Raw genomic sequence first — 18607 nt, forward strand, 5'->3', positions numbered from 1 at the left:
CTTAGGAAGAAAAAGAATACATCCCATGAAAGGGTTAAACAGCAGCTGTTAGGCTGCACATGGAGGAGGTCGTGGATCAGGTGTCAGGATGTACTTGGAGGAGGTCAGAAGAAATGTCTCTGATGAAGATGTGTTTGAGTTGTAAAGAAGGAACTGTTTGGAAGTAGCCCAGCAAAACCAGAAGAGTGGACGCAGGTGGAAGAGGAAAACTTTGGAGCGGAAGATCAAGACATATGAAGGTCCCAAGGCACAGAGAGCTTGGTGTGTTTCAGAAAGTGAAAGGTTGGTGGGGTAGGTGGCTGGCTTCAGGGGAGCTCAAGAACCATAGTGAGAATATTCTTGTGTCCTTGAGTGAAGTGGAGCAGGTAGCACAGATCACACACGGCCTTTGGTACCACACATGCACAGGTGACCAGCTCCTACCCAAAATCAGGCAAATTTCTCCTGAGAAGTAGCTTTCCAATCAGGGGCTGTATTCCCACCGTTCTTACATTTTGATGTGGCCACTGAACCATCTCTGCCGGTAACCGAAAGAACACATATCATTTTTAGGCCAAGACTCCTAAGAGGCAGGTTTATCTCCTACATGAGCTCTCTTTCCCATATTTTGAAGAAGACATCTATGAACCCTCAAAGATGACGGAGTTGAAAGATCCAAGGGACTTTGGTTCCTTCCTAAGCTATCGTTTGAGACCTCTGCTGACTAGACTCACTCACCTTGAACTGTCATATTACCAGGAAGTAATCTTCCATTGTGTTTCCACAATTCTATATTTTTGTTCTATTTGTTATAGCAGCTAACATCACTCTAACTTAGACAATGTGCTAAGTTGTTCTGATGTTCTCAAAATTTTCAGTTCTATTTTACACTGAGTACGATGGGAACTCACTGTGCAGGATTTTAAGCAAGGCACTGATAGGACCTGATTTTGTACTGTGCGGTTATGCTGGCAGGAGGGTTGGGAGGTCAAGAATCATAAACCAGACAAGACATGATGGTAGCTAGAAATAGGGTGGTAGGAGTGAAGACTGGAGAAGTTCTGGCATGTGAGCTCCCTAGGACTCAGTGATGATGGGTAGGGGACAGAGAAAGAGATGAGAGGAACTCTGAGGATCTCACTGGAGCACCTGGGTAACAAGATGAACTCTGGGAAGAGCCTGGAGCAGGTAGCAGGCAGTGAGGATGCAGAATGATGGTGCAAAGATTTCTGTGGGAACCAGCTCTTGTCTCTGTTCCTCTTTGCCATTGAGTTGATCTTCATGGAATTCTACAGTGGGATCCACATTACCAAATGGAATCTTGGGACTGATGAACCCAGGATTGCTTTCCACACTAAGAAGCCATTTATTTTGCCATTCCATTCATTCTTTTATTCTTTTATTCACTCAATCAGGCCCTGAGTTGGGGACTGGGAGGTTGGAACAATGTCCTGCTCTTGAAAAACCTCACCCTCCTAATAGTTGCAAGTTAGAATTGCTCAGATGACCCTACCCTGATTGAATCTTTAGCCAGGATAGGTGGCAAAAAGGACCTGATGATCAATGAGAATATTGTTCTTGGTACGCAAGGAGAGAGGAAGAGGGGCCGGCATCATGGCACAGCAGGTAAAGCTCCTCCTGCAGCACCAGGCATTCCGCAAAGGTGACATTTCATCTTCTGGCTGCTCTATTTCTGATCTAGCTCTCTGCTCATGGCCTGGGAAGAGCACTGGAAGATGGCCCGAGTGTTTGGGCCCCTGCCATTCATTGAAGACCCAGATGAAGCTGCTGACTACTGGCTTTGGCCTGGCTCAGCCCTGGCCATTGTGGACATCTAGGGAGTAAACCAGTGCATGGAAGCATGCTCACTCTTGCGCGCTCTCTCTCTCTCTCTTTCTCTCTCTCTCTAGCTCTTACAAATAAATAACTCTTTTTAAAAGAACAGAGGGGCCAAGGTGGCAATGTAGCAACAGGACATTCCAGGGCAAAATAGTTAGTAAGCAGAGGGGATAGAAGCTGGTGATAGAGTCGTGGGAAGTTTGTGCAGAGAAGCCCAGGAGTCCACCAGAGACTGCTCAGGTCCTCTTGCTGATAGAGCAAGAGGGAGGAGAAATGGTGGAAGCACAGCAAAGGTGCAGCAGAGAGGGGCCAAATGAGGAGATGGGTGCCACACTGCCCTCACCCCCCATCCCCCGCCATCAAACCAGTTGAGAGGTTGCGAGTCCACAGAGCTGCGGGTAACAGCGGGCAAGGAAGCTTTGTGAACTGTGTTTGGAGCTCCAAGCAGGAAGGAGAAATTATAGGGGAACGAATGGAGAGGTTGGGCCTGCCCCAGTCCATCTATGTCTCCCTCTGCCCCCAACCAGACCTACAGCCAGCGGAGAGAAGCTATATTGTTTACATTTTCGAGCGTAAGCAGACAGTGGCCACATTTGCTACCCACACACATGCCCATTAATTGTAGGGGCCAGCTCACAACACACCCCCACCTGGGAACAAGGATCACAACATTTCAGAATGATTTCCTCCACACCATGCAAGCTGTACAAAGGAGAGAACAATCCAACATGGGAAGCAGGATACACAGCAAACCCATAGAATGGCAGATGTCCTAAACATCACTCTGGCCTCAGAATCAGCCCTTAAGGCATTCAAATCTGGCTAAAAAGCCCATGAGAGTTTCTCAGGCATGGAAAGCCAAGACACTTTGGCAAAAAAAAAAAAAAAAAAAAAAAAAAAAAAAACAACAACAACAAAAAAAAAACACAACAACAACAACAACCAAACCAAACCTAAATGAAAGATCTCTGGGAGTGAGATCCCAGTGGAAAGAACGAGCCATCAAAGAAGGAGGTACCTTTCTCTGAAGGGAGGAGAGAACTTCCACTTCTATTATGGCCTTGTCTAAATAAGATCAGAGTTTGTGAACTCAAGAGGCTTCCATAGCCTTGGCAGCTCATGACATGAGCCTTGGGTGATTACTGACATCAGATATAAGAGTGTCGATTGTTAAATCAGCAACAGGAGTAACTGTGCACTTATTCTCCATGTAGGATCTCTGTCCTTAATGTTTTGTACTATGTGAATTAATGGAGAAACTACTACTAAAACAGTACTCTATGCTTTCTGTGTCTGTGTGGGTGCAAACTGTTGAAATCTTACTTAGTAAATACCAAGTAGATCTTCTGTATATAAAGATAATTGAAAATCAATCTTGATGAAGAATAGGATGGGAGAGGGAGTGGGAGATGGGATGATTGCAGGTGGAAGGGAGATTATGGGGGGGAAAAACTGCTATAATGCAAAAGTTGTGCTTTGGAAATTTAAATTTATTAAATAAAAGTTAAAAAAAAGAAATAAGCCAGTCCCAAAGAAACAAATACTCTATGTTCTCCCTGATCTGTGAAAACTAATAGCACACCTAAAATGAAAGCTGCAGAAGTGAAATTGACAATTTGAAAAGTAATGCCAATTTAAGGCAGAGCCAAGATGGCGGAATAGTGAGGGCATGCACTGATAGTCCGGGAAAATATAGTTTAATAAAAGTGGAGTTACTATAGTCTCAGGAAAAGGCTTGGGAAAAAATTGCAGAGGAAACTCTTCTGGATCTAGTGGATGTGACACGGAGGACCTACGGGGAGAGCAAGGATGCCCACGGCGTGGAAGCCAAGGTGCAGAAGCCGAGCCACGGAGTCTGCGTGCCAGCACTGGAAGGGGAGGTGAGACAAAAACCTCGGTAACCCGAGTCATTGGCGGGGAAAGGCAGAAAGAGCCTAGAGGGAATGAGGCTTGAAGCCCCACTGGGGAAAGTTCACCAGGCTGACTAGAGGAGAGAAAAAAAGAATGAATAAATAAGAGGAACTGGCACAGACACTAGCCTCTCTCTCCATTCACCTTACAAAGCCGAGCAACACAAAGAGCAGGTGCCATTTTGGACATACATAAAGCGGCACCCACCATCAGCCAAGCAGAAAAACCTGACTCTGGTGGGGAGAAATAACCGGAGGTTAGAACCTAGTGAAAGTGTGGAGCTAACGAACTGAGACTGTGAAAATCAAAGGGTGGGTGAGAGAACTCACCAAGTACACAAACTCGGTAACCTTGGCAACCTGGTGAGAGACTGCGGAGAAATTTGAAACCACACTGAGGGATGCATAGACCCTTCGTGTGGTCCTTGGGGTAGAGCAGATTAATACCCACAAGGGCCAGATTTCATACATCAACTACACTCAATTCCACTCAGCTGTGTGGAATTACGTCACTTCTGAGTCAATAAAAGAGAGAGAGAGAGAGAGAGAGAATGAACGAACAACCTGGGTGAGTCAGCTTTGGCACACCCTTAACCCTGAAGAACCAAACAGAGCTCTCTGGCCACACCCATCATAGCCTCTAAGGATCCATCAAAAGCAGACAGTCCACTTAATCTAGAGTCATAGTATAACGAGAAAAAACACCACAGAGAAGAAATCAAAGAATATCTCCACAATGCCAAACAACAAACACAGAAACTGAGGTAACAAGAACAAGGAAGACACTATGATGCCACCAAATGAAAAAGACATCCCAATTCAAGATTATGAAGATGATGAGATAGAAGAAATGCAAGAAGCAGATCTCAAAAAATTGGTAAGAACATTAAGAAGTTCTCAAAAACAAATTCTTGAACTACAGAAATCCTTAATGGACAAGATAGAAAATCTCTCTCGCGAAAATGAAATATTCAGGAGGAATCAAAGTGAAATGAAGCAACTAGTAGAACATGAAACTGTGATAGTGATGAGAAATCATAATGAAATGAAGAATTCAATAGATCAAATGACAAACACATTAGAGAGCCTTAAAAACAGAATGAGTGAAGCAGAAGAGAGTATCAGACTTAGAAGACAGAGAACAGGAAAGTATACAGTCAAACCAAAGAAAAGAAGAGGAAATTAGAAATCTAAAAAATATTGTCAGGAATCTACAGGATACTATTTTTTTTTTTTTTTGACAGGCAGAGTGGACAGTGAGAGAGAAAGAGACAGAGAGAAAGGTCTTCCTTTTGCCGTTGTTTCACCCTCCAATGGCCGCCATGGCCGGTGCGCTACTGCCAGCACACCGTGCTGATCCGATGGCAGGAGCCAGGTACCTATCCTGGTCTCCCATGGGGTGCAGGGCCCAAGCACCTGGGCCATCCTCCACTGCACTCCCTGGCCACAGCAGAGAGCTGGCCTGGAAGAGGGGCAACCAGGACAGAATCCGGCGCCCCGACCGGGACTAGAACCCAGTGTGCCAGCACCGCAAGGCGGAGGATTAGCCTAGTGAGCCGCGGCGCCGGCCTCTACAGGATACTATTTAAAAAACCAACATTCAGGTTCTAGGAGTTCTTGAAGGCATGGAGAGGGAGAAAGGATTAGAAGGCCTTTTTAGTGAGATACTAGCAGAAAATTTCCCAGCTTTGGAGAAGGACAGAGACATCCTAGTACAGGAAGCTCATAGAACCCCTAATAAACATGACCAAAAGAGATCCTCACCATGACACGTAATCAAACTCACCACAGTGAAACAGAAAGAAAAGATCCTAAAATGTGCAAGAGAGAAATGTCAGATTACTCTCAGAGGATCTCCAATTTAGACTCACAGCTGACTTTTCATCAGAAACCCTACAGGCTAGGAGGGAATGGCAAGATATAGCCGAGGTACTAAGAGAGAAAAACTGCCAGCCCAGAATATTATATCCTGCAAAGCTCTCATTTGTGAACGAAGGTGAAATAAAGATCTTTCATAGCTAACAGAAATTGAAAGAATTTGTCGCCACTTGTCCAGCCCTGAAAAAAATGCTTAAAGATGTGCTACACACAGAAACAAAGTCATCAATATGAAAGAAGGTAAAGGAAGAAAACCTACCAGTAAAAGAGCATAGGAAGCTCAAAGCATATACTAGAAAATATCTTTGGGAAAATGGCAGGGCAAAGTCACTACTTATCAATAGTCACATTGAACGTTAATGGTCTGAATGTCCAGTTAAAAGACACAGATTGGCTGAATGGATTAAGGAACAAAACCCATCTATTTGCTGCCTACAAGAAACACATCTTTCCAACAAAGATGCATGGAGACTGAAAGTGAAAGGTTGGAAAAAGATATTCCATGCCAACAGAAATAAAAAAAAGCAGGTGTAGCCATATTAATATCAGACAAAATAAACTTTACCACAAAAACTGTTAAGAGAGACAAAGAAGGACCCCATATAATGATTAAGGGTTCAATTCAACAGGAAGATGTAACTATTATAAATGTATATGCATCTAATTACAGGGCACCAGTTTATTTAAAAGGTATGTTAAGGGACTTAAAGGGAGACTTAGATTCCAATACAATAGTACTGGGGGACTTCAATACTCCACTCTCAGAAATAGACAGATCATCCGGACAGAAGATCAACGAGGAAACATCAGATTTACTCGACACTATTGACCAAATGGATCTAACAGATAACTTTCGATCCTACAGCTAAAGATTTTACATTCTTCTAAGCAGTACATGGAACCTTCTCTAGGATTGACCACATACTAGGCCATAAAGCAAGTCTCAGCAAATTTAAAAGAATTAGAATCATAACATGCAGCTTCTCAGACCACAGTGGAATGAAGGTGGAAATTAGCAACTCAGGAATCCCTAGAAAGTATGCAAACACATGGAGACTGAACAACATGCTCTTGAATGAACACTGGGTCATAGAAGAAATCAAAAGAGAAATCAAAAACTTTCTGGAAGTAAATGAGGATAACAGCACAACATACCAAAACTTATGGGATACAGCAAAAGCAGTGTTGAGAGGAAAGTTTATATCAATAGGTGCCTACATCAAGAAATTGGAAAGGCACCAATAAATGAGATTTCAGTTCATCTAAAGGATCTAGAAAATTTGCAGCAAACCAGACCCAATTCTAGTAGGAGAAGAGAAATAATTAAAATCAGAGAAGAAATCAACAGGATTCGATCCCCCCCCCCAAAAAATTACAAAAATCAGCCAAGCAAAGAGCTGTTTTTTTGAAAAAATGAATGAAATTGACGCACCATTGGCTCAACTAACTAGAGAAAGAAAAGACCCAAATCAATAAAATCAGAGATGAAAAAGGAAATGTAACAACAGACACCACAGAAATAAAAAGAATCATCAGAAATTACTACAAGGACTTGTATGCCAGCAAACAGGGAAATCTATCAGAAATGGATAGATTCCTGGACACATGCAATCTACCTAAAATGAATCATGAAACAGAAAACCTAAATAGACCCATAACTGAGAAAGAAATTGAAACAGTAATAAACGCCCTCTCAACAAAGAAAAGCCCAGGACCAGAGGGATTCACTGCTGAATTCTACCAGACATTTCAAGAAGAACTAACTCCATTTCTTCTCAAACTATTCAGAACAATCGAAAAAGAGGGAATCCTCCCAAATTCTTTTTATGAAGCCAGCATCACCTTAATTCCTAAGCTGGAAAAAATTGCAGCATTGAAAGAGAATTACAGACCAATATCCCTGATGAACATAGACGCAAAAATCCTCAATAAAATTCTGGCCAATAGAATGCAACAACACATCAGAAAGATCATCCACCCAGACCAAGTGGGATTTATCCCTGGTATGCAGGGATGGTTCAATGTTCGCAAATCAATCAACGTGATACACCACATTAACAGACTGCAGAAGAAAAACCATATGATTATCTCAATAGATGCAGAGAAAGCATTCAATAAAATTCAACACCCTTTCATGATGAAAACTCTAAGCAAATTGGGTATAGAAGGAACATTCTATATATATAGATATATTATATTCTATATAATCAAAGCAATTTATGAAAAACCCACAGCCAGCATCCTATTGAATGGGGAAAAGTTGGAAGCATTTCCACTGAGATCTGGCACCAGACAGGGATGCCCACTCTAAGCACTGCTATTCAACATAGCTCTGGAAGTTTTAGCCAGAACCATCAGGCAAGAAAAAGAAATTAAAGGGATACAAATTGGGAAGGAAGAACTCAAACTATCCCTCTTTGCAGACGATATGATTCTTTACTTAAGGGACCCAAAGAACTCTACTAAGAGACTATTGGAACTCATAGAAGAGTTTGGCAAAGTAGCAGGATATAAAATCAATGCACAAAAATCAACAGCTTTTGTCTACACAGGCAATGCCACGGCTGAGAAAGAAATTCTAAGATCAATCCCATTCACATTAGCTACAAAAACAATCAAATACCTTGGAATAAACTTAACCAAGGAAGTTAAATACCTCTACGATGAAAATCACAAAACCTTAAAGAAAGAAATAGAAGAGGATACCAAAAAATGGAAAAATCTTCCATGCTCATGGATTGGAAGAATCAACATCATCAAAATGTCCATTCTCCCAAAAGCAATTTATAGATTCAATGCAATACCAATCAAGATACCAAAGACATTCTTCTCAGATCTGGAAAAAATGATGCTGAAATTCATATGGAGACACAGGAGATCTCGAATAGCTAAAGCAATCTTGTACAACAAAAACAAAGCTGGAAGCATCACAATACCAGATTTCAGGACATACTACAGGGCAGTTGTAATCAAAACAGCATGGTACTGGTACAGAAACAGATGGATAGACCAATGGAACAGAATTGAAACACCAGAAATCAAACCAAACATCTACAGCCAACTTATATTTGATCAAGGATCTAAAACTAATTCCTGGAGCATGGACAGTCTATTCAATAAATGGTGCTGGGAAAACTGGATTTCCACGTGCAGAAGCATGAAGCAAGACCCCTACCTTTCACCTTACACAAAAATCCACTCAGCATGGATTAAAGACCTAAATCTATGACCCGAACCATCAAATTATTAGAGAGCATTGGAGAAACCCTGCAAGATATTGGCACCCACAAAGACTTCCTGGAAAAGACCCTAGAGGCGCAGGCAGTCAAAGCCAAAATTAACTATTGGGATTGCATCAAATTGAGAAGTTTCTGTACTTCAAAAGAAACAGTCAGGAAAGTGAAGAGACAACCGACAGAATGGGAAAAAATATTTGCAAACTATGCTACAGATAAAGGATTAATAACCAGAATCTACAAAGAAATTAAGAAACTCCACAACACCAAGACAAACAACCCACTTAAGTGATGGGCCAAGGACCTCAACAGACATTTTTCAAAGGAGGAAATCCAAATGGCCAACAGGCACATGAAAAAATGTTCAAGATCACAAGCAATCAGGGAAATGCAACTCAAAACCACAATGAGGCTCACATTCAGAAATCTACCAACAATAGATGCTGGTGAGGATATGGGAAAAAAGGGACACTAACCCACTATTGGTGGGAATGTAAACTGGTAAAGCCACTACGGAAGTCAGTCTGGAGATTCCTCAGAAACCTGAATATAACCCTACCATACAACCTTGCCATCCCACTCCTTGGAATTTACCCAAAGGAAATTAAATTGGCAAACAAAAAAGCGGTCTGCACCTTAATGTTTATTGCAGCTCAATTCACAATAGCTAAGACCTGGCATCAACCCAAATGCCCATCAACGGTAGACTGGATAAAGAAATTATGGGACATGCACTCTATAGAATACTATACAGCAGTCAAAAACAACGAAATCCGGGCATTTGCAACAAAATGGAGGAATCTGGAACACATCATGCTCAGTGAAATAAGCCAGTCCCAAAGGGACAAATATCATATGTTCTTCCTAATCAGTGACAACTAACCGAGCACCAAAAAGGAAACCTGTTGAAGTGAAATGAACACTATGAGAAACAGTGACTTGATCAGCCCTTGCCCTGACTGTTGATGAACAACTTAATACTTTATCCCTCCTAGTATTTTTTTGTTTGTTCTACTTAATACTATTGGTTGAATTCTGTAATTAATACACAGTTATTCTTAAGTATTGAAACTTAACTGAAAAATGATCACTGTTACATATAAGAGTGGGAATAAGAGAGGGAAGAGATGTACAATTTGGGACATGCTCAAGCTGACTTGCCCCAAACGGTAGAGTTAGAAACATACCAGGGATTTCCAATTCAATCCCATCAAGGTGGCATGTACCAATGCCATCTCACTAGTCAAAGTTATCAATTTCTGTTCACAGTTGATTGTAATGATAGGACTAAGAGTCAAAGGGATCACATAAACAAGACTAGTGTCTGCAAATACTAGCTGATAGAATAAAAAAGGGAGAGAACGATCCAACATGGGAAGCGAGATACACAGCAGACTCATAGAATGGCAGATGTCCTAAACAGCACTCTGGCCTCAGAATCAGCCCTTAAGGCATGCGGATCTGGCTGAAAAGCCCATGAGAGTATTTCAGGCATGGAAAGCCAAGACACTCTGGCAAAAAAAAAAAAAAAATGGCCCAAATGAAAGATCTCTGTGAGTGAGATCCCAGCGGAAAGAACGGGTCATCAAATAGGAGGTACCTTTCTCTGAAGGGAGGAGAGAACTTCCACTTTGACTATGACCTTGTCTAAATATGATCAGATTTGGTGAACTCAAAAGGCTTCCATAGCATTGGCAACTGATGACAAGAGCCTAGGGTGATTACTAACGCCATAAACAAGAGTGTCAATTTGTTAAGTCAACAACAGGAGTCACTGTGCACTTACTCCTCATGTAGGATCTCTGTCCTTAATGTGCTGTACATTGTGATTTAATGCTGTAACTAGTACTCAAACAGTATTTTTCACTTTGTGTTTCTATGTGGGTACAAACTGTTGAAATCTTTACTTAGTATATACTAAACTGATCTGTATATAAAGAGAAACGAAAATGAATCTTGAAGTGAATGGAAGAGGAGAGGGAGCAGGAAAGGGGATGGTTGTGGGTGGGAGGGAAGTTATGGGGTCGGGGGAAGCCATTGTAATCCATAAGCTGTACTTTGGAAATTTATATTCATTAAATAAAAGTTAAAAACAATTATAAGAAAAAAAAGTAATGCCTTGACCAGCCCTCATCTTGACTGTCAAGGAACAGTTTTTTTGTGTATTTATATATTTATTTATTCTCTTCTTCATACTATATGTTGAACTCTTCACTTAACAAAGAGTTAATCATATGTATATAAAGTCAATTGAAAATAGATCTCTGTAAAAAATAAGGGAGAATACCAGAGGGAGGAGGAAGTTTTAACTATAAAGCTGTATAGTTCTGCCTACATTCATATGGACTTACTTCTAAAAGTACAGTTTAAAAACTTGTCATGGGACTTCAAATCCCATTAAAATTGGTGGTAAAAATGTTATCTTAATTTTTAAAGTGAACATATTGTTAAGTGAACATATACATAGCATTAAGTGTTAAAGAGATCATATAAATAGAATCAAGTACCTGGTAATAATAATAGACAGAATCAAAAAGGAGGGAATGTCCAACATGGGAAGCAGTCCACACAGGAGACTCAGAATGAGAATCACTTTAAATAATACTCTGACCTCAGAATCAGCCCTTAAGGCATTCAGATGTGGCTGAAAAGCCCATGAAAGCACTTCTTGCATGGAAAGCCAAGACACTCTGGCAAAAAAAATGGCCTATGTGAAGGATTTCTGTGAGTGAGACCCCAGTGGGAAGAAGGGGAGGAGGGTGTTGGGCTGAAAATGAGGACACGCTCAGAAAGTGAGAATGTGGGTAGGAAAAAGACCAGTGAGTGAGTTGAGGGGGGGCGTGTCTAGACCCAGGTAGAAACAAGGCCACTTCCTCAGAGTCAGGTGTGCTTAGAAAGGTAACCCTTGAGTGTGGGTGAGGGGCGGGAGGTGGGGAGGCTGTGAGCATGTGAGCATGCTCAGGGCATGTTCTGTGCTAGGGTTGGGTTGCAGATGGGTAGTGTGGGGAGCAACCCGGATTGGACTGAGTTACTGGAATTAAGACTTATTCTATGCATCTGCTCTCCCACAGTATGGTGCTGGGAGAGGAGAAAACAGCTTCTACGCAGCTGCCTCTTGCCAACTTGAGTGATGACCTCCAGGAGCTGATCCTGCTCCTGATTGGAGAAGAGCAGCGTACTCGGCGTGTGGGCAGCCGAGTTGGGATTGGCGGAGGAGGACTATAAAGGAGGAGACAACATGCACCAGGAACATCTAAGGGGAACATCTGAAGGAACACCTGTGCAGCCCCCAAGAGAGCCGGCCGGCAGTGTGCCGCTCCCCCGCGCAAGTGGGGAATGTGGCGGGGGAACCGCCCTTCCACGGAGGTGGAAGGGTCGGTAGCCAACCCGGGAAGAACCAGCAGCAAACCCGGGAAGGGCCGAGCAGACAAAAGAACAGCGCAGAGTCTTGTGTCGTTCCTCCATGAAGAGGGGGAGCGACAGGTAGGATGGAAGCAAGGAATGTCAGGAGCAGGAGCAGACTTACAGGGCATTAGGACAGCTGGCCTGGAAGGCACTGTTTCTATCTACGTTGGCTCCCTCTGCAGTGCTGGGCCCTTCACTTGTGATTGTACAGCAATTCTTCCCCACCTTGTTCTTCCTTGCACCGAAAGGGATTTGGTCAAGCATGGGGGATGATTCCAGCTCTCATCAAGCAACTCAGGGCCCTGTAAACATTTGCTAGAAAGAACCTGCAGCCAAAGCAACTCAGCTAACAGCAGAGACTCGGGTTCTTTCTGTTAAACCCCAACGCGCTACCAAGCATGAATGTGTGCTTACAAATCAGGAGAGCTCTGCAGACATATTCAGATGTTTCCATGTTCATTTTGGGAAATGTGGCCTCTCTCTCAACTTGTCATGGGAATGGATTCTCTGAGAATTACATTTGCCAAAAGGTGAAATGCCTCAATATGTTAGATCCTGGATAAATGCTCTTTCATCCTCGAACAATCCCACATGGCGAATATCGTTATTGTCCCCATTTTACAGATGACGAAACTGTAGCCCCATGAGGTCAGATACTTTGCCCAGGGTCACAGAACTGGGAAGCAGTGTAGGCAGGAAGAGCATCCAAGCTGTGGGCTGCAGAGACCCCGATCTTAACTGTTGACCCTTCCTTCCATGGGAAGGAGAGGCCTCTGGTCTGCCTGGCTGCATTGCACAGTTAACAGGCTGCCTCTGGCCCAATAGGCTGCTCTGGGAGGCAGGAGCTGTTACTTATTTATCCTCATTCTTCCTGCTGTGAGCACACGAGAACAGCACATGAAGGCTGTGATGTGTTTGCTGTGGGGACTGGGAAGGCTTGCCAAGGCAAGCCGGTACATTCTCCTGCACCTGCCTTCGTTGTCTGGGATTCTGCAAACAGCCACCTTCCTCTCAAGATGGTTTTCCCTCCATGGTCTAAATCCCTTCTAAGCAATCCTTCTGACACATCGAGTCCTGGTGCACAATCGCGGGCATCTGTCATTTCTAGGCAGGGCCAACAGGAAATGTGCCCACAGAGCTGAACAGTAAACAATTTGGAACCAGGCACTGGCCCCATTTTATCTGGGCTGGGCACCAAAGCAGGCCATGGACGCTTGTTGCTTCCACAACAGAAATCCCTGCAGTTTCAACAATGATTTATCTAGTGAGCTCGCTGCCAGTTTCACTGTATTCCTCCAAACCTTCCTCTTGTTGCAGGGGCACCACCAGTAGAAACCCACAGTTGAGGTAGAATGGCACATTATCACATTGACTGGGTTGGCGGCAGACACTTCCTTGAATGGGAAAATAACCGTCTGCACTGCTTGGGTTTCCTCCAGAATACTGGCCTGAGACCTCCTCAAAATGAGTAAAGTAGATCCACCTTTTCCATTGCACTGGTGGACTTGGAAAAGAAGGGGATTTGATTATAAAGATCTCACCACATATTCAAGAGGGTGGAGCCTGACTCAGTGAAAACCACTGACTAAAGGAGGGAGGAGGGCAAGTTTACTGAGCTCCAACTATGTGCCAGACTTTCATACATTCCTTGGAAAGTCTTTACATTTTATGAAGTAGCTGAGGTTAGGAGACTTGCCCAAAGGTGGCACAGACAGAGGCTCAAAGCATTCAAATCTGAAGCGAGGTCTGTGTGACCCCAAAGTTCATGCTGTCCCCATCACCTGATACTGCCTATGTCTTTGCTTTCACCGAGTGACCTACAAAGAATGACTTTCTGAATTGCTGCAATAGATGTCCCCCCCACCTTTCAAAACACCATGAGCATATAAATAAAATACTATTCTATTTTGGACACTTAACATCTGTTCAGAGATTTATGTCATAAACAGTGTAATGATAAATAGTAAAGCAGTAAACTGTATTTTTGAAATATCATGCTTTTAACAAGTTATCCTGACTTAACAGAATAAAACCACATTAAGTAAAGGTGAATAAAGACAAATGTTAACACTGTTCCATTCTGTGTTTCAGAATTTTGTTTCCGAACAAAGCCCACAAGCAGCACAGTTAAACAGGGAGACAGAGTTAACCATTAACATGGAGGTGAAAAGTCAACAGCCAACACATTCTTTGTACTACCCTGCCCACGCTCCAGCAAATATTAACATACATGAGCAAGGACACTTTCCCGTAACTACACAAGTATGTTGTATCTACTCATACTTGCAAAGCATCAGCAACAATGGCATTGGCCAATAGGAGTTCCCTCTGTTATAGAGACCCAGGCTCAGAAAAGTGACTTTTTTGAGGCCACCTGGCTGGTTAGAATTGGGGTCCCAGAGAAGATGGTCCTTGGCATACCCACCATTGGAAAAGACAAAATAACAGTATGTGGCATGACTGCCTCGGCTGCTAAAACAGTGACAAGTGAATCACGGGCTGAGATCTAACATCAGACCTGACACAAAAACACGCATTCTCACAGGCCCCTCTCTGAGCTTTTGTTTCTGGGTAGTATGGTGTGGTAGAATGAGAAGGCCATGTCAAGATGGCCGCTGGCAAGCTAGCATCAATTACTCAGGAATGGCTTCAAAACCCATCTGGCAACGGAGCCTGCTTGGCAATAGGCTGTGATTGGTTACGGCATACACTGCCCCTTGACTGGATTGGCTGCCTCGGCTATATAAGCTGCTGTACCAACTGAAATAAACGAGTCTGCAGGCTGCTGGTCTCTGGCCTGCTGTCACCCGACTCCTGGGGTCTGTATGGTGACTCCACACCTCTTGCCCCCACCATGCTCCTCTTCTCAGAACAAATCCACAGCAACAGTATGGTCTGGACATCAATGGTTAGATGGCTGTTGATGCCGTAACTGTCCAGGCTTGAGTTTGCCAACTGGTTTTCTACAAGCAGCATGGTATGGCAGAAAGGCAACGGAACGAATATCAGACTGAGCTGAGTCTGCAACTTAGCTCCTCCAGCTGACTAGCAGTGAAGTTGAGTGACAAGACAAGTCCTTACCTCCTGGGCCTCAGCTTTCCCTGGGATGAGATAGAAGTCATGACTCTAATAATTCCTAGCTTTGGTGGGTTGAATATACTCTTTGTCCTCTATGTTCACGTCCACCCAGAACCTAAGAACATAAGCTTATAAGAAAAGAGCCTCTTTGCATATGCAGTAAATGAATGTTCAAGATGAGATCTCACTAGATGAAGCTGGGTCTTAAATCCATTACTGAGAGGAGAGGACACAGAAAAGGCACTGTGAAAAAGGAGGCCAAAACTGGACTTAGGTTGCCGCAAGCCATGAAAACTAGAGAACCCCCAGAAGCTAGAAGAGTTGAAGAAGAGTCCTCCCTTAAATCCTTCAGCAAGTACCTGGCCCTGCTAATACCTTGCTTTTGGACCTCTCCACATGAGACTCACATTCTATTGTTTCAAGTTATGGTAGCCCCAGGAGATGAACGCACCATGTGGAGAACGCAGCAGGTTGCTTACCATATGGAAAGTCATTGATGAACACTTCCAATAATTACTATGCACACCTCATAATGCTCAACCAGCAATTAGGGCCTGAAATCCAAAAAATCCTGAAGGCTGAAAGACTGAGACTAGAATCACTGGTTTTATTGAAGGTCTGGGCTGCTTAAGACATAGAAGGTTGAAAGAATCCCGTCTGGGGTGTGCATTTGTGCAGCTAACTAGGCACCAAATGGGATTTCTGCATCCCTTATTGTAGTGCTGGGTTCAAGGCCCACCTCCTTCCCTTCTGATCCAGCTTCCTGGTGAGGGGCATTATGGGAGGCAGCAGATGATGGCTGAAGCACTTGGTTCCCTGACACCCATGTGGGAGATCTGGATGGCGTTTCTGGCTCCTGGCTTGGGCCTGGGCCAGCCCTGGACGTTGCAGGCATTTGCATGAGTGAACCAATGAATGTAGGTTCTTTCTTTTTTTCACTCTCCCCCTCCTTCCCTCCCATCTGAACTCATAAGAGTGATTACTAGTCTGGGAAGAGTGGGAGGAGGGGAGTAGAGGCAGGGTGGGTTGTCGCTCCCCCTCTTCGCAGAGGAACGACACTAAACCCTGCCTAGGCTTCATATCCGAGTCACGGCACCATTATGTCGCTCCCCGTCTTCGTGGAGGAACGACACAGGACCCTGCGCTGTTCTTTTGTCTGCTCGGCCCTCCCCGGGTTTGCTGCTGGTTCTTCCCGGGTTGGCTACCGTCCCTTCCACCTCCGTGGAAGGGCGGTTCCCCCTGCCACTTTCCCCACTTCCGCGGGGGAGCGGCACACCGCCGGCCGGCTCTCTCGGGGGCTGCTCAGATGTTCCCCTTAGATGTTCCTGGTGCATGTTGTCTCTCTCCTCCTTTATAGTCCTCTTCCACCAATCCCAACTCTGCTACCCACACGCCGAGTACGCTGCTCTCCTCCAATCAGGAGCAGCTCCTGCAGCTTGTCAAGTTGGTGAGAGGCAGCTGGGTAGAAGCTGTTTTCTCCTCTCCCAGCGCCATATTGTGGGAGAGCAGATGTATAGAATAAGTCTTAATTCCAGTAACAGTATAGTCCAAGTTGCTCCCAGTTGCTCCCCACAGTGGGTAATTGGTAACAAAGCAGAACAAACAGGTTTTGGCTTTTCACAGCACAGTAGGCTTAGTGTAGTTCACAGTCAAGCATTCCACACTGTATGAAGAACTGGACGAGAAGAGCTCACAGGCTCCAAACAAAGCAAACAGAAAAGGAACTAGAAGTACTAATTATGCTAATAACCTAATTTGATCCATTTATGCTGTATACACATGTTGAAACATTGCACTGTATCCCTTAAAAAAAAGTGTAAGTATTATGAGTTAATCAAGAACTACAAAATAAAAAAGTATCAGAACTAAGGGTCCATGTCCAACATGAGTGTGATACAGACTAAATCCAAGTTCAGTGGCTCATTGCCCTGGCCACCCACCTCCCCTGACCCTACCTGTGGAAATGGACCACATCCAACCTCTTTCCTCTGAGCTTAACTGTCATTCATAGGTCCCCTACTAGCTGTTTTATACAAGCCGGGCCAATTAGATTCTTTGTCCTGCTTCTTGGAAGTTTGTATTATAAACCAATGTAAACGTGCTTTCAAGTGGAGTCACATTAACAGTAGACATTTAGTTGGTTCCACTGCTGTGGGCTCCACGCAGCTTAATCTCAGGCTTCTTGGGGCTGGCAGTTTTCCTGTTTCTTGGGGTCCATGATATACCTTGGTATTGTTCCAGTAAATTCTCAACATTTATTAGTTAATGGCTCCTATTACTTGTACTAGTGCCATAGCTATATCCTTTGGGTCACACACAGTGTGAACAGTATGGACAGCTGTCCATGGCCAGGCCAGGGGTGTGCCTGCAAGCAGAATTGGCAAATAAACCAGGTACTGCATTGACTGAGTGTGATGAGATGGAGACAGTCATAACTGTAACTGGCATAAAATTTCAGGGAACACCTTGGCTGAGCATCAGTAATGAAGTGGGCAATGTAGGACTATCCTGGTAACTGGAACCAAATTCCTCTTGAGTAGAGAACTGACTATCTAAAAAACTTTAAGACATTTTAAAAATCAGAAACCTTCATAAGGACATAGGTAAAAATGTGAAAAGTCCTCTGAGGTTTTGAGGGTCTGGTAGACAAACTTACTGAGAATAGAGCTCTGTAACAGGAGTTTTTGAGATACCCAGGGCACTCTACAAATCGAAAATGGTGATAAAAGATGGGATGGGTGAGAGAAGACATCAGTGAGGTATCTGAATACTGTGGGAAGGGACGTGACTTCCCTTCTTGACATCTGCTCCCCCCTTCACTGTGAGTAAAATTCACCAAATTTACACGTTCTGCACAAGAACATTGGTTGTCCCAATGAAACACAATCATTGGGGTTGATACATTACAAAGCATTCAAGGAAGCTATAGCCTAAGGGTCAATGGACCCCAGAGAACATAAATGTCCAAGTCTTGGCAGAAGCGGGGAAGAGGGCTTGAGACTTCCTGTGGCCATCGAATGAGACTGAGGCAGAGATGAAGGCCACCCTAAAGCCAGTGCCCCTAGACACCGGGGAGTAAGGAAGGGCCCAGATGCCAGCTGAGACTCCTATGGAATCGCACAAATGCAAACTGCATTTCCCAAAGTCGGTGGGAATATTCCTCGGCCTCACTGTGCATCACGTACCCTTTGCCGAGGAGAACGTCATATAAAAATAAAACCTTTTGTCCACACAGTGGATCAATCTCCAGCTAAAGAAAAGATTAACCCTTACATACTTCTG

At 43.8% G+C, this 18607-nt stretch overlaps 1 long non-coding RNA gene across 2 annotated transcripts in view; it reads right to left on the minus strand.

Annotated features, from left to right (window-relative positions):
• The window catches only part of LOC103349149 (uncharacterized), a 257314-nt gene that overhangs the window by 217657 nt on the left and 21050 nt on the right, over positions 1-18607 (minus strand). The window lies entirely within an intron of this gene.

Source organism: Oryctolagus cuniculus, chromosome 10 (assembly GCF_051225735.1).
Source record: "Oryctolagus cuniculus isolate XC-2025 breed Fujian yellow rabbit chromosome 10, ASM5122573v1, whole genome shotgun sequence".
Classification (NCBI taxonomy): Eukaryota; Metazoa; Chordata; class Mammalia; order Lagomorpha; family Leporidae; genus Oryctolagus; species Oryctolagus cuniculus.